Source organism: Mchenga conophoros, linkage group LG3, assembly GCF_057382185.1.
Source record: "Mchenga conophoros isolate Kocher_MC1m ecotype Shallow Benthic linkage group LG3, M_conophoros_male_GT1.1, whole genome shotgun sequence".
NCBI lineage: Eukaryota > Metazoa > Chordata > Actinopteri > Cichliformes > Cichlidae > Mchenga > Mchenga conophoros.
In genome coordinates, this window is record NC_140528.1 from 59,098,545 (window position 1) to 59,109,496 (window position 10,952).

Below are 10,952 nucleotides of genomic sequence, written 5' to 3' on the forward strand. Positions count from 1 at the left end.
TATCACACCATCAGTCAGACGTGGTGGTGATAGTGTAGTGGTCGCAGGCTGCTCTGCTGCTTCAGGACGACTTGCTGCACTTGATGGAATTGTTAATTTTGCTATCCCATCAGGATTATCAGTCTTAAGTCTGAAGCTCAAAGAAATGATCTGAAACACACCAGCGAGTCCACCTCTGAATGACTCAAAGACAGAAACAAAAAAACAAAATGAAGGTTTTGGAGTGACCCAGTCAAAGTGTGGACTTGAACTGATGCTTTGGCATGACCTTAAACCGAGTTTAACCAGGGTTGTTCTTGCTGAGCTCTCTCAGGAAGTGAAGTCGCTAACCGTAACACCCATGCAGCAACTTGCGGTGCTGTGGATGTCAGACCTTATGGTCCATTACTCATGTGGATCATTGGACCCATGCATGAGTAAGCAGCTCAGCTTTTTAAATTATTTCATTTTCAGCCACATATTAGTCACTTGAGCTCACTAATTTGTATCAAGTTGTACCAGTGGGAGTTAATTAGGCCAGGGGCTGTTACAATGAGTGTGTTAGCACTAAGCTAGCAGCTCTGGTTTGGGGTCTTTGATCCTGATAGATACTGAATCCATGTCTTGTGTTTTACACACTGTTCGGTTACATTCAGTACGCTTAATCTGTGTCCTCTCAGTTTGAGACCATGAGTTAATAATGAACACATGAATTATTAAACATGCTATAATAAATATTCACATTGATCAAATGATGTGAGTAACGTCAAAAGTGTGTCTGGTCGTAACAAACTTACGTAGATCAAACACATAGGGCTGGGTGAACAGAGATCCATCTTTTTATCCGTCGTCTCCAATACCACATATCGAGACAACGTCCTACATTTTGATTGGCTCTGCACTGCAGGACATGCACTTCTCTAAAATCTATAATATATGAAGCGAAGACTTTTTATTAAAGAAAAATGAAGGTTACTGAAGCCCAAAGGCTGTTACCAGGCAGAACAGCAGCTGAAACAACAGTGAACAAAAGCAGTCCCCCCAACGGACAACGACTTTTACAACGACTTTGGTGTTTAATGATGTTTTTATTACAATATGATGATTGTATGATGTCATTTAAAACAAAAGAAGAAAATGTTACGTACTGCCCTCTCCATGGCTTTTCATATGACAGATTACTTGATACGGTTTCTTCAAATTTGGGCACTAAAAATGAAGGTCAAAATCAAATGTTTAGCCAGCCAAGGTATTGATGTCCACCAAGGTGTAGCATATTGTTGTGAAGTTAGAATATCCATCCATTAAAAAAACATGAGTAATATAAAGTTTTTTCTGATTTTCACATTTATTGTGACCTTGATCCGATTGCATGCTACACTGTTAATAAACAGAACTGATTAAATACTCCTCCTCCTCCTCAGAGGAATTAACAGATAATATAGACAATAAGAACAAACTTCAGCTTCCCTTTATTCTCGTTATATTTACTTTTAGACTGTGATCTGGTCACCCTACACAGGACCCAATCACACAAGGCAAGTTTGAAGAAGAAAAGGAGATTTATTTGTGTCATTCAGCTGAGCAGAAATGCCAAGAACAGAGAAATCAACAGGTTGTACTTTCACAAAAAAACATTTTCCCCATAAAGAGTGTAAATGGTCAAAATAACCATGTGGGTAAAATATATGGAGAAAAAATAATAGAAAATGTCTTTGTTTTAAAACAAAACACTGTAGTATGTTTTTAAGGATTTTTCTTTTTTTTACATAATACTGAACCGAAAACAAAACACAAACTAACTTGACAGCAGAAAATGGGGACAGCATTATAAATCATTATTATAAATCCACAAAATACTAAATGGCTAATTGTTTACACACAAAACCCACTTGTGAAGGAGAAAGGCAGGAAGTAACAAAAGAAAACAATTAAAAATGGTTTCAAAATAAAACAGCCAAACTACACTGTTCCAAAAATAGTAATGTCAAAGTATCTTAGTGTGTATTTTACAGTTTTGTACTGTCTTTCTAGAATATCATTACATTTACATAAGTAGACTGTGATTTTACATGTCAAAGGTAAAATAACATAACATCACTGTAAATATACTAAAACACAATTTACTTGTTTTTTAAATATATTTTTTTGTACATATACATATTGAGATTGTAAAAATACATTCAGAAATGTATCATAATTTCACGAATATTTGTCTGTTATGTGAGAGAATGATCTGTTAAATTCAAATGTAATACTATGGAAAAATATATAAAATGAGAGTATTTGAATTATAATTGTGCTGAAAATTTCATGTCATCTAGGTCTGATTCAATAATTCAGAGGTAACAAGTGAAAATATAATTAATAGGAATAAAAACGAAAAAAAACAAACATATAAAACATTGCACGGCCACGCTGTGCTAATTATATTTAAAAAAAAAAATAAATGTAGAGGTAGGAATTGCAATTAATATAAATGTCAAAGTATTCACAACATTCCTGAACAGAAAGAGGCCTCTGCACCTGGGTGAGGGTGTGGCCATGAAAACAATGTGACATGCCATTGGATGTTGGGACACATAATAACATGACGCTAAGCATCGGCCAATGAATGTGAACTAACAACCACAAGGTCGCAGGTATGGCAGCACTGTAGGAAAAAATCCTAATATAAAAGTATTTTACTGCATTTTACAGTTTTGTTCTGTTCTTCTAGAAGATCATTAACGTTACGTAAATAGACTGTGATTTCACATTTCAAATGTAAATTAACGTTAAATCACTGTAATGTAATACAACATAATTGTCATGATTATTAAATGTATCTGTCTGTACATATGCATATTTAGATTGTTAAAACACATTCACAAATGTATCATGATCTCACAAATATCTGTCCGTTATTTGAAAGATTGAACTGTTGAATTCAAATGTGATGCTATGGAAAAGTATATAACATGATTCCTATAAGCTTGTGTTACATCACAGTATTATTATCATTGCTATTTAGGGCGATCGTGGCTCAGGAGTTGGCAGTTCGCCTTGTGACCAGAAGGTTGCCGGTTCGAGCCCCGGCTCGGATACTCTCGGTATTGTGTCCGTGGTCAAGACTCTTCGCCTACTGGTGATGGGCTGATGGTGCGATATGGCAGCCTCCCCTCTGGCAGTCTGTCCCAGGGCATGCAATCCATTATTATTTAACTGTATATTTCTGTACATTTACGTATTATGATTCATATTGCCACATTCATTGACCTTGTTTATAGGTAATTTCATTGTTTGATCACGTTAAAATGTTCCTAATTTGATGTCTAAACGCACTTGGAAAAGGCAGAATCCCATGTAAAATTAGCGCAACAAACTGTATTGTCATTACTGGAAATAACTGTATTTTTATGAGGAAGTTATTTTCTGTTATTTTACGGTAGTATTTAGGCGCCCCAGCTGCTGGACTATTACCGTTTTTTTGAGATGTTTTTTTTAACAGTGTACAAAGAAAACCCTAAAGAAAACACACAAAACATTTTATCATCTTATTAGCTGAACGTTGTCTTAAATTTCTGCCACCCAGCTTTACAGTTGTGTCTCACATTCACTGCTCAATAGCTTTTTAGCGATTTTTCAGGCATACTGTACAACAGATGTTTGCCAGATATCAGGTAAGCAGGGTGTAGAGGTAAGAGCAAAAGAGCTACTTTTCTCCTACTTACTTATTTTCCAGCATCGACACTGTCACTAAGTGCTCTGGAACTGAAAAAATAAGTATATGGGAGCACAAATGACATCTACTTCCCTTTGCAAAATGTATGACAAGTCTGATAGGCCGTGTCTTTTACCTGTAAATGTCCCGTGTGACTTGGTATCAGCCCAACTCAATCAGACAGGGGCTGATGACTTCACACCATCCCTGCCAGGGATTCTGACTCAACGCCGACTGCGATGGGCTGGCAGCAGCCGATGCAGACGTATCTGAGGATCCAGAGATAGACGCCGCCGAACACGACGACGGTCAGGCCCAGCAGCAGGAAGCTGATGTAGGATTGGGGACTGACGCTGAACAGCACAGGAGGGTGGGGGGTGTTGATGGAGTCATCAGTGATTTTCTGGGCTGGATAAACCCGCAGGAGAGATGAGAAAATAGAGAGAAACTAGTCACGGAAAAGATGATTTCTGTGGAGTGAAACAAGGAACAGTGTCTCACAATGATGCCAAAACAATGATGTCAACAGGACTAAGAGTCCACAGTAGGGCTGGTAATCTGAAAGACAACCAATCACCAATTAACCTACCCAACTTACTGCATGTCTCTGGGACTGTGGGAGGAAACCACAGCACCCAGAGAGAACAAACTGCAAACAAACTCCACACAGAGTGGAACCCAGGACCTTCTTGCTGTGAGCAAACAGTGGTAACCTCCCATGATTTTGCACTATACAAATAAAATTAAACTGAATGGGTCAGATGCTGATAGCCAGACTGATAAACCATGAGTTAGCTTAGAGTTGATAACCAGCTTTGTGTGACCGCTCATCCTTATTCCAGATGTTAGGCTAAGTGAGTCCTGATAACGGAAAGGTAACCTGGGTGTGTTGAAGTCATTTTGTGGGTCCTGAAAACGATGCCATGTGATCATGAAAGCTAATAAAATCATCCTGAGTGGAACATGAATGCTTTCATCAAAGCTCACGGCCACCTATAGAGACCAGCCATTGTAGCACTGACTGTCAGAGCTTCAGGAAGCAGTCGACACATCTATTAAAATCTTTCACCAATTTATCTTGTGTGAACTTTGATATTCAGGGGAAAACACACCTGGTGACAGAACATTATTACAGTGAATCCTGAGAAGGCTATGAGTATTCATTCACCATTTCCTCTATATATATAAAAAAAGAAACTGTCAGCCTCCTAATGCTGTTGAAGGCACTGGGTATTTAGAGGAATTTCATCCCTGTGGACCGTCATTTTAGAACCACTACGATCTCTCAAACCACACTGCTGCAGCATTTTACTGAGGAGTTGCAAGAAAGATGGCGAGGAGGAAGAAACAGAACAAAGGAAAACAGTGATGAGGGAAGAAAAATAGATTGTTTTTGTTATTGTTGTTGTTTTTCAATGCAGCAGTCTTGATGTATGCTTCTGTCTAATCAAGACTAATTAAAATTCCTGGTGTTCTAGCACGGAGTAACTCGATCACTGCACCTCAAGGGTAACTGAAGACGACAGGGTGCAGAGGGTTGGATTTTCCCCGACAGGTACTCTCCAGAAATTCAGCCTCCTTTAATTTGAAATTGAATCTATTTAGCTGGACGTCACAATTTAAAGGTTAAACCTGAAAACACCAAAACATTTGATGGATTTTTGCAATTTATACATGTACATATATATAAATCATATATAGATCTCAACATAAATATTAATTCTTGATTAGGAGTAGAAAAGTAATTGTAATGTGATAAGAAGCATTTTGTATTTGATTCCTTAGAATGTCGTTTAAATTTGACTTAATTTTTATGGAGTTCTGTATCTTTTTTTGTTGTAGGAACTACTCGCAGTCGGTCCCACTCTAGCTCTTTGTCAGAAAGTAATCTGCTGGGCAAATCTTACTCACCAAGCCTTGTGGATTTTTGTGTCACAAGGAGAATTAATGCACTTTTTGCTCAAAGGCTTTTCACTCATGTGGCACCTGCAAAGTGTTGTTAAGCATATGAGCCTCTCAAAAGCACACACACAGAAATAAAAACTATTCAGAGCTCATGATTATCAGCAGGGCTTTCAGCTCACCTGATGGGCAACTGTCTAGACAATAAACCGCTCACTCACCTCTGCTGAAGTGTGTGACTAGCAGCAGACTAAAGAAGCTCCTAACGCCAGCATTCATTTCGACAGTGCAGCAGATTTACTGTGAAGACAAGAAACACTTGGCATTTTTGCATCCACACATCTACATGTGGTCTTAGAGGAGCTCACGCAGCAGGAATCGCCACAGAGGTGGACTTCAAAGCCAGAGGAAATGAAATTCATACTGTAAGCACACATTTTCCTGCACATTGAGTTTAGCTGAACACAGAAAAACTGACATACAGTGTAATCTAAACATAGAGCACTGACACAGGGAAGAGATTCAACACAGATGTACTTTCGATTGGATTTTTGGAGCAGACAGGTGGCTTATTTATAATTCATAAGAAGCTTTTACACGAGAAAAGCAGAGTTATGAATAAATTTAAGCAAACAAGGCCAGACTCTCAGGTACTAACCTGGAAAACATCTTGCTTACTTTTCATGTGGAAGGGAAACAGCTGCATCAGGGATGTGATTAGAACTAAAAGCCAGAAATGTGCAAATGAGGGGGAGGAAATACATTTTTTAAGGGAAGAAAAAGCCTACCTTTTGTTCCAAATATTTTACATAACAGAGAACACTCCATATGGAGGGCTACAAATGGACTAAAGATGCCAAAAGCCTGTGTGACAGGGGCATATAGCAGAATGGGGTCATAAGCCCTCGGACCCTTTCTTGTGACTTCTTTCATTCAGTTTCTAACACATCAGATTCATTTCAATTCAATTCAATTCAATTTATATAGCGCCGAATCACAACAAAAGTTGCCTCAAGGCGCTTCATAGATACAGAGAAAAACCCAACAATCAAATGACCCCCTATGAGCAAGCACTTTGGCGACAGTGGGAAGGAAAAACTCCCTTTTAACAGGAAGAAACCTCCGGCAGAACCAGGCTCAGGGAGGGGCGGCCATCTGCTGCGACCGGTTGGGGTGAGAGAAGGAAGACAGGATAAAAGACATGCTGTGGAAGAGAGACAGAGGTTAATAACAGATATGATTCAATGCAGAGAGGTCTATTAATACACAGTGAGTGAGAAAGGTGACTGGAAAGGAAAAACTCAATGCATCATGGGAATCCCCCAGCAGCCTACGTCTATTGCAGCACAACTAAGGGAGGATTCAGGGTCACCTGGTCCAGCCCTAACTATATGCTTTAGCAAAAAGGAAAGTTTTAAGCCTAATCTTGAAAGTAGAGATAGTGTCTGTCTCCTGAATCCAAACTGGAAGCTGGTTCCACAGAAGAGGGGCCTGAAAACTGAAGGCTCTCCCTCCCATTCTACTTTTAAATACTCTAGGAACAACAAGTAGGCCTGCAGAGCGAGAGCGAAGTGCTCTAATAGGGTGATATTAGAGCACTAACTAGATTAGATCCTAACTATAAACCTGTAAAGTTTGTGTCTGTGTCTTGGCTCAGTTTTAACACAGTTGTGTTGACAAAATCTTCCCACAAAGAGCCCAGCCATGCAAACACCTGCCGAAGAGCTCACAGCAGCTGTCTGCAGGGGCGCTCTGTGCCACAATGACAGACGGACTCACACACAGAAACAATAATCTCGCTTGTAAACAATAATGCATTCCTGCTCTGCAAGGAGTGAAGGAAAAACAACTTCAATTCAGCCAAAGAGATTTTCCCGCCCCCACACGCTCAGGCAAATAAGCCGATACCTCTGTTACTGATGCGGCGCGGAGATCTGAGGAGACCCCTGCCTCGCCTCCGTCACTCACCGTTGATGCTTCCTTGCTTCTTCCTTGCACCAATTCTGGATGGTTTTGCTTTGCAGCAGAGTGAGAATGTGAATCAATAACAGTGACAAAGCAGCAAGAGAGCGACAGCAAGTGAGAGGAGAGGACATAGATCCAAATATAGAAGCCAGTGGGGCAATTATCGAGAAAGGAACAGATTCCCCTCCTACGCCGGCAGGAGGTGGGGACTGAGAGAACAGACAGTCCTGGAGAATGAACAAAAAATTATAGCAAAAATGGAAATTATTCTGTACAAACAACACAATAAAATAACTGAAAAAAATAGAACAGCTTGCTGCCCCCTAGTGGCACTTTTAAGGCACAGCAATCTACCTCAATAACATGCACATGATTTCATGTACAACCCCTTTCATTAAGGTTTAATGAAAATAATTATAAATGAAATCTGGTCATTAAAACGAGATAAATAAAACCTGAGATGAACACACGACATATTTCACAGAGTCATTATTTATTTAATAATTTAACACACACACACACACACACACACACACACACACACACACACACACACACAGATATATACAAAGAATTTCACATGAAGGTTTTTAATTTAAATCTATGAGTATAAGTATAAGTATAAGTGTAAGGGAAGCCCATCTCTCCCTCTCCATTTCCCCGCAGATGCAGCAAAGCTCCTTCCTCAGGCATGTCCAACCCTGCTGCTCGTAACAGTTGATATTATTGTAATACAGTGCATCACCACATGGTGGCGCCTACAACAGCTCTCATTTTTGTGTTTCAACCTCAGTGATAGTGGCGTGGAGCGGTGTCTTACAGAGGTCGACTCACATGATCAGCAGAGGGCCAACAATCCCTGTGACCACCTTCAAGAGACAACCCTCACTAAGAGGTGACCCTTGTGGTGTCCTCGGGATTCCCATATACTTGTTTGCCATTCACCTATAGGGACCATTTTTGAGCCGAGGACGACACAATTTCTTTGGATGGTGAAATGTCATTACAAACCTAAAGAACACCAGTTTCTTCCTTTTCAATCAATCGAGACAGTGACTCAGTGTGGAAGTATCGCTCAGGCCTCTTACTTATTGGATAATTCTCACCTGCCTACTTACCTCACCTGTCATCCATCACAGTGATCCCTTCACAGTGCGCCTGCCTCTCCCACTGTCATCCCGCTGAAAGAAACTCACCTGTCTCAAAGCTTGTGGAAGCTGGAATCAGACCAGACCCTGAACTAAATCCTTTGAACATTATGTGAATTTAATTTCTGATCTGACTGCAAATACTAAGCAGCTGTAATGAGTTGCTAATTAAAAATGTGGAACTTTCTCTAGCAGCCTCCCGCCGTTCAGTCTTTTGACATGAACAATAACAGATTGGATTCAACGAACAAACTGGTAGATGATGTCACATGCCCATCTTTTCTATAAAGTCTGTGGGATGGACTGTAGTACTGGAGCGATGTGGTTAAAAACTTCAATTAATGGGATATTGGTGGCATTTGTTCAACAGTCTCTACCATTTGACCTTAGAACTGAAGAAGCTTCTCGGATGAGAGGTGAAACGTCTTCAAGCAACTTAAAGAAGTCCAGACGCTTTTCTTTCCACGCTCCTTAGGCTACGAGGACCTGGATGACTGAGAACCTTCACAGACATATTCAACAGTCTTTGTTGCTTCTACCAGCTGAAAACTATACATCTAATGACCCAGCATGAGGATGAAATAAAACACTATTTTCCAGAAGGAGATTTAAAAAACAAAGCAACCAAAAACAATTACAAATGTTGGCCATTAGTGTAAAATCAGGGCAGAATTTAGTTAAATTATCTGAAGATAATTTGAATGTTTTCAGTGCCACAGCAGGAGATCAAACATCAAGTGATCTCCTGCTGTGACGTTGAAGAGAGGACACAATCGCACAGCAATAAACAAGTCATTCATTTGTGTTTTGCAAAGCGTTTTCTCCACTCTTAAAGGGAAGCTGTTGGTTTAACTGTGAATGCATACTGCTGAATGAACATAACAGGGCAGAAAAAAAAAACATTTTCCCCACAGGCTATCATACACAATCTGGCACAATGAACGGTAACAATCACATGGGTGAGCACAACAATATATTGCATTACCTGTCAGGCAGAACAATGGGGAGACTAGCAGAGCTGAACAAAACACACACACACACACTGCATTTGTGGCAATCTCTCTGTAGAGCTGATTGTCAAGCTTTTACAGCAAAAGAAAGAGAAAGTGAAGCAAAAATGGTGAAAACAAATATGAATTCATGCTATTACATTCTACTCTGAAAAGAGACAAATGCAGTGATGTTTAACTGTGTGCAACTTCTGTAATTACCATCAAAATATTTATTATTAGACATGTTTTTAGAAGCATTCCTGTAAAAGTAGCAACAAAACACTATGAACATGCCTCGGAGCACAGAGGATGCAGTCTCCATCGCACTGCACTCTGTCCTCTCACACCTGGACAACAACAACACCTACGCCAGAATGCTGTTTATAGACTTCAGTTCAGCATTCAATACAATCCACCCCTCACAACTCATCAGGAAACTGACAGACCTGGGTATCAGTTCCCTCATCTGCAAATGGTTACTGGACTTCCTGACCAACCGCCCCCAACATGTCCGGCTGGATAACCGCTGCTCATCTACAATCACAATGAACACCGGTGTACCACAAGGCTGTGTGATGAGCCCTTTCCTCTACTCCCTCTTCACCCACGACTGCAGACCTGCTGATGGTTCCAACACCATCATTAAGTTTGCAGATGACTGGCCTCATCAGTGACAACGATGAGGCCGCCTACAGGGAGGAGGTGGATCGTCTGGCTGAGTGGTGCGACACAAACAACCTGCTGCTTAACACCGAGAAGACCAAGGAGCTCATCGTGGACTAAAGGAGGAATGCTGACCCACATCCACCCATCCACATTAAGGGGACGGCTGTGGAGCGTGTGAGCAGCTTCAAGTTCCTGGGAGTCCACATCTCCGAGGATCTCACCTGGACGACCAACTGCTCCAAGCTGGTCAAGAAGGCTCACCAGCGCCTCTTCTTCTTGAGGACTCTGAGGAAGAACCACCTGTCCTCAGACATCCTGGTGAACTTCTATCGTTGCACCATCGAGAGCATCCTGACCAACTGTATAACAGTCTGGTACGGGAACTGCTCTGCCTCGGACCGGAAGGCGTTGCAGAGGGTCGTGAAAACTGCCCAGCGCATCGCCGGAGCACCACTTCCTGCCATAAAAGACATCTACAGGAAGCGGTGTCTGAAAAGGGCTGGGAAAATCATCAAAGACCCCAGTCACCCATCACATGGACTCTTCACCCTCCTGCCCTCTGGGAGGCGCCACAGGAGCCTCCGGACTAAGACCACC

General features: G+C 40.9%; 1 long non-coding RNA gene across 2 annotated transcripts; it reads right to left on the reverse strand.

Moving 5' to 3' along the window:
- Nucleotides 1-1,347: 1,347 nt before the first annotated feature.
- Nucleotides 1,348-7,920, reverse strand: LOC146579756 (uncharacterized). 2 transcript variants are annotated; one of them, XR_014890715.1, is made up of 3 exons: nucleotides 7,553-7,920; nucleotides 5,806-6,788; nucleotides 1,348-4,090 (listed from the first exon to the last, which is right to left on the reverse strand). It is a non-coding gene; the product is annotated as an uncharacterized LOC146579756 (long non-coding RNA). The 2 variants fall into 2 exon arrangements; XR_014890716.1 differs by having other exon boundaries at nucleotides 1,348-4,152.
- Nucleotides 7,921-10,952: the final 3,032 nt, after the last annotated feature.